This window comes from Amphiprion ocellaris, chromosome 1, assembly GCF_022539595.1.
Source record: "Amphiprion ocellaris isolate individual 3 ecotype Okinawa chromosome 1, ASM2253959v1, whole genome shotgun sequence".
NCBI lineage: Eukaryota > Metazoa > Chordata > Actinopteri > Pomacentridae > Amphiprion > Amphiprion ocellaris.
The window spans coordinates 42,487,372-42,493,371 of NC_072766.1; the positions used below are offsets into that span (position 1 = coordinate 42,487,372).

The 6,000-nt window shown below is 39.6% G+C and overlaps 1 protein-coding gene across 6 annotated transcripts in view; it reads right to left on the reverse strand.

The window, feature by feature from the left end:
* The window catches only part of LOC111568736 (tetraspanin-18-like), a 38,327-nt gene extending 32,717 nt beyond the window's left edge, over positions 1 to 5,610 (reverse strand). Inside the window, exons 1-2 of one of the 6 annotated variants that reach the window (XM_055008322.1) lie at positions 5,505 to 5,610; positions 5,099 to 5,271 (exon numbers count right to left, since the gene is read on the reverse strand). The gene's annotated coding sequence lies outside the window, so the exon portion shown is untranslated. Of the gene's footprint in view, positions 1 to 2,428; positions 2,500 to 5,098; positions 5,484 to 5,504 lie in introns of those variants that run through there. The other 5 variants (XM_055008351.1, XM_055008426.1, XM_055008459.1 and 2 more) reach the window with 5 other exon arrangements.
* Between the last annotated feature and the right edge of the window lie 390 nt (positions 5,611 to 6,000).

Sequence of the window (6,000 nt, forward strand, 5' to 3'; positions counted from 1 at the left end):
GATTAAACCCCTAAAAACTGCTCTCCGTGGATCTAAGATACATATTCAGAAGTTTTTCCATGAAATAATCACTTCCTGCTTCGGAAACCCACACATCCACCTGTCGCTGCAGCTCAGCACACCAGCTCACCTTCCACTAAAACACTGCAAAACTACGAACACTCTCATGGTTCATGTCCACATGCGAGACAACGACTTCTCAACATCACACCCTTGATAGGCGTGTCACTAGCGTGTCACTAGCATGTCACTAGCGTGTCACTAGCGTGTCAATAGGTGGTTACATGGTGGCACTTTACCTCAGAGGCCTTGGACCAAAATAGTGGATCGGTCACGAACTTTCTCTTTACATGAAGATAAAACCTTCGGGTTCAGGACCAGACCTCCATCACTCTCCTTCCTGTCCTACGTCGATACGTACTACTCTGTCTTTCACACTCGTTATCCTTCTCTAACCAACCTTCCCTTTACTTATGCATCCTCTTCCTGTCTTCTCCTTTTCCTCCTTTTCTGCCGACCCAGGAGCAGCTGCTGATCTCCGACTAAGTTGTGCCCTCAAACCGCATCAACTCAACTCAGTCTTCACCAACATAACGATCCGTTGCATCCAATAGACAGCTTCCAATCGATGGTGTGATCCCAGCTAGTGAATTACACAAACAGCTCAGTGTAAAGTATTTCTGAAAACATTTGAGGCGAGAATTAAGAATCTGTCCTCGTTTTAGTTCAACAACAGCGAGTTTAGAGGCTTTAAGAAAGTTTTGCGTTGGACCTCCACTCGAAGCGCCTCATTTACTTAAAGCTGAGGTCCAGACGACTTCATGCAAATGAGGTGAGGGCAGCTGGAGGGAAACAAGATGCTCTGCTGCTCAAAACACAATGCAATGCTACCAGAATGCAACAATTAATGGAAAGTGTTAAACTGATGGACCCTGCAGACACGTACCTTTAGGGTATGCATCCACAGGATCCATCAGTTTATAGGCTAAACTCTCCAGCTTTCCATTCGTTGTCTATGTGAAACGCCCTGCGTCGCATTGTGGTTGCACTGCGGTGCATTTCCAGCTATGTTGCAGCACGTCGCACTCAAGTTGCCTGCAGCTCGTTTGCAAAAAGTAGGCGTGGCTTCAACTTTGTGCAAATGAGGTGCAGGAAGCGGCAGTCCAACGCCTCGCAGAACTTTTGCCAAACTTCTAAACCAGCTGTTGTTGAACTAAAACGAGGACAGAGTCAGCTGATTATTTCTCACCTCAAATGCTTTCAGAAATACTATCGCGGAACTGTTTTCGTAATAAAAGAGGAAGTTTGTGACTGATCGGCCATGTTGGTCCGATGCTTCTATTGGACTAAAGCTAAAGCGGCAGTCATGTGACCACCTAGTGGCCCACTAGTGACACGCCCATCAAGCGGGCGATACTTAGATTCAGTGCGTTTCCAGACTTTTTAATACTCTTTTTTTAGTCTAACAACATGCACCTCATCTGGTCTACCAGCACGATTTTGGATGTTCTTTTGCACATTAGTTTCTTTATTTTTTATAAATGTAATGTGTGAGCTACTGGATAAATACAGTATCTATCTATCTATCTATCTCTGTTAATGAAAGAAAAACCCACAATGGTCAAAGAAATAATTTGAATCTGACAAAAGTAATAATAAAAATTCTATGAAAATTAACCAATGAAAATCAGACAAAAATGATGGTCCCCCTAGAAAAGACTGAGAATAATGTGACCATAGGGACATGTTCAATCAAGGTGTGTCCTCTAATTAGCATCACAGGTGTCTACAAACTTGTAATCAGTCAGTCGGCCTATTTATAGGGTTACAGTAGTCACTGTGCTGTTTGGTGACATGGTGTGTAACACACTAAACATGGACCAGAGGAAGCCAAGGAGAGAGTTGTCTCAGGAGATTAGAAAGAAAATTATAGACAAGCATGTTAAAGGTAAAGGCTAGAAGACCATCTCCAAGCAGCTTGATGTTCCTGTGACTACAGTTGCACATATTATTCAGAAATATAAGATCCATGGGACTGTAGACAACCTCCCTGGATGTGGCCTCAGGAGGAAAACTGATGACAAATGGAAGAGACGGATAATAGGAATGGTAACAAAAGAGCCCAGAACAACCTGTAAAGACATTAAAGGTGAACTCCAAGGTCAAACTACATCAGTGTCAGATCACACCATCCGTCATTGTTTGAGCCAAAGTGGACTTCATGGGAGACGACCAAGGAGGACACCATTGTTGAAAACAAATCATAAAAAGCCAGACTGGAATTTACCAAACTGCATGTTGACAAGCCACAAAGCTTCTGGGAGAATGTCCTATGGACAGACGAGACAAAACTGGAACTTTTTGGCACATCAGCTCTATGTTCACAGATGCAAAAATGAAGCATATGAAGAAAAGAACACTGTCCTACTGTGGAACATGGAGGAGGTTCTGTTATGTTCTGGGGCTGCTTTGCTGCATCTGGTACAGGGTGTCTGGAATCTGTGCAGGTACAATGAAATCTCATGACTATCAAGGTATTCTAGAGAGAAATGTGCTGCCCAGTGTCAGAAAGCTTGGTCTCAGTCGCAGGTCATGGGTCTTGCAACAGGATAATGATCCAAAACACACAGCTAAAAACAGCCAGGAATGGCTAAGAGGAAAACATTGGACTATTCTGAAGTGGCCTCTATGAGCCCTGATCTAAATCCTATTGAACATCTGTGGAAGGAGCTGAAACATGGCGTCTGGAGAAGAAACCTTCAAACCTGAGACAACTGGAGCAGTCTGCTGATGAGGAGTGGACCAGAATACCTGCTGAGAGGTGCAGAAGTCTCACTGACAGTTACACAAATGGTTTGATTGCAGTGATTGCCTCAAAAGGTTGTGCAAGAAAATATTAAGGGCAGCATCATTTTTGTCCAGGCCTGTTTCATGAGTTTATTTTTTAAAATAATTCTGTTAAACCACAGTTCAAAAGCAATGTCTGATTTTCATTGGTTAATTTTCATAGAATTTTTATTTATTATTACTTTTGTCAGATTCAAATTAAAAAAAAAAAAAAAAATAAAATAAAATTATTTCTGTGACCATTGTGGGTTTTTCTTTCACTAACCGAGGGGCACCAACAATTTTGTCCATGTGTGTAGATAGACTATAGTCTAGCTATTCATCCACCTACCTACCATCCATCCATCCATCCATCCATTCATTCATTCATTCATCCATCCATCCATCCATTCATCTACACGAAATACCAACAACTTGTATGTTCTAGAATAAAGATAAATAAATCTCCCTCCTACCAGCTGACATGATTGGTTCTTTAGGTTTGTGATGTATGAAGCTCTGGAAGTCTGAATCTGTCATCGGTACGCTGCAGCTTTAAGGTGGAAACTTTCACTCCTGATGTGTCGTCCAGCAGATAGAAAAACCGACACGTTAAGAAGGTAAAACACTGGATTTCCTCCACACTGCATCTCTGAGAACAAACTGTGGACTAATTTATCAGAGTTAACCAGATGTCTTCAGCTGTGGATGGATTTATGCAGAGATGTTCCTGATACTAAACACTGATTAACTCTGTATTGATTCTACTCAGCAGGGAAAAACTAACAACAGATTCAGATTCAGACTGAAGATGCAGCGCTGCAATAAGAGGGGATTTCAAATGGTGAAAATATTCCATATCAGTGTCAATAATGTGGCACCTCAAATAAACCAATGCATGAAAAACTGCAGCAGCTTCTATATATTTCAATCAACCAGCATCCTATCATGATTTAAATCACTTTTATTCTAAGTGAATGTTGTCTTTTTAATCTGAAGTGGCTTTAGATCTATAAATATTAGTCGTCTTGACACAGATTCTCTAAAAACTCTCTTTGTTTGTCTTCTCTGGTGAATCAGACAGTTACAGTAAAGCAGCAGGATTCAGTCACACGGAATAAAAACTGGAGTTCAGACTGAATAAATGTTTCTGTCTGACATATTACAGGATTAAAATGTGCAAAAATTAATAAAGTGCAAATGTTTCAGTCCTTCCTTTGTTCTTTGAGTGTTTGGCTGCAGAGATTCACAGAAAAAAAAAAACATTTTTTTCCTGCAAAGTGCAAGAAACACATGAGGACGACCAATACAGTAAATCTGAATGTGAGTAATCAGCGTATTGATTGATGATAATCATTAGCTGCAGCCAAACACAACATGTCGGACGGATAATTTAGTGTTGAAAAGCCATGACAGATAAATGACTGTGAATAACAGACGGTAAACTGAAGGATTATTTTCACTGTTTGGTCTCTAAAATGTCAGAAAATGGAAAAAAAATGTAAAAAATGTCTTATTTTGTCCAAATATATTCTGCTTTCTGTCACAGAGGAGGAAAGAAAACAGAAAATATTCACATTTAAGACACTGCAATCACAGAATTTAGATTGTTTTCCTCCAAAAATATTATAAACTGATGATTGGATTATCAAAATCACTGAATTTACACTTTTTTATTCAAAAAACAGCAACAAATAATCAGTTATCATAGTAGCTGGTGATCAATTTAATAGTTGATAATTAATCAATTAATTGTTGCAGTTCCAGTAAATTACATGATGTTGCAAAACACGTGTAGATAATAAATCATCATTATAAACAGTACATGTTTGATCCTCTACTGCAGTTTAATGTCACTTAACAGGCGACATGTTATAGAAAATAAAATCACTTCAATCATTTATTTAATCATCTAATCAGATTTAAACTGTTTAACATAAAACTAATTCATTCTGTTTGTGCTTAAACACATTTAACGCGATTATATTCGGTTTAAACGCTAAATATTCACACATTCATCAGATTTTAAACACTAAAACTGATAAATGATAAAATACAAGAAAGTGCAGTTATTAAAATTAAACCTCTTTCAACATATTAGCCTCATTTACACAGTTTTAGTTTCATTTACTGATTTATTTTTACTATATTTAAAGTTCTAACGACCACAGATCAACAGAGAAACGCAGCAGTAATCAATAATCACCGATAATCAGAACAGATAGTTTTAAATCAGTTAATCAGGCTGCTGGAGGTCGATCCGGTAACTCACCGAGCTCCGCGGTCCGAACGGCTCCTCGCTCCGCTGCTCACCGACAGACTGAAACATCCGACCGGGGAAGCTGCGGCACCGCCTCCGGCAGCTCAGTCTGCGGCGGACGGAGCTCCCTGCTCGGTGTGAGCTGTAGCCGAAGACCCGCTGTCAGCGAAACGGCGGAGGAAGAACTGAAAGAACAGTAAAAAGAGTGAAACAGCGGAGATAAACGCTGCTGCTGTCGGGTCGGACTGAACCAGAGTCTGAGCTGCTGATAGGAGGATCTGTTCAGTCTATAAATACATTAAACACACAGAGATGATGGGAAACTGGCCTAAAAATCACGGGTTTCTAACCAGAAAACGCCTACAATCACCTCAAACCAACAGCTGAACCTGTTTAATGAAGAAAAATAAAAGTTCACCTTGATGTGACGTCACTCTGGGGGCGTGGCCTCACGAAACTGACATTAAACCTGTTATTAAAATATAAGATCAATTATTCACTGTTAATTCTACTTTATTTTATAGTTGGATGGAATTCTATAATGTTTATAAAATACACTCTTAGTTCTTCCTGTAACTAAGCTAAGGTGAGCTAGCATAGCCATCTGTTAGCTTGCCTAGCTTGATAACTACAGGAGAAAACAGCTTCAACCCATGATTCCTTCTGTGTCAAAACTATTTTCTAATATAGTCACATTATAATCGCTCCCATATTAGCGTAAAAACAAGTAATGTTGGTAGCGACATGAGCCTAAACAACTGACATTAGCTGCTATGTTAGCGTAAAAAACAAGTAATGTTGGCAGCAATATTAGCCTCAATGAGATATTAGTCTTTACATTATTCTAAATAAATAACTTCAGCTGCTATGTTAGCCTAAAAACAAAACAATGCTGGCAGCTACATTAGCCTAAA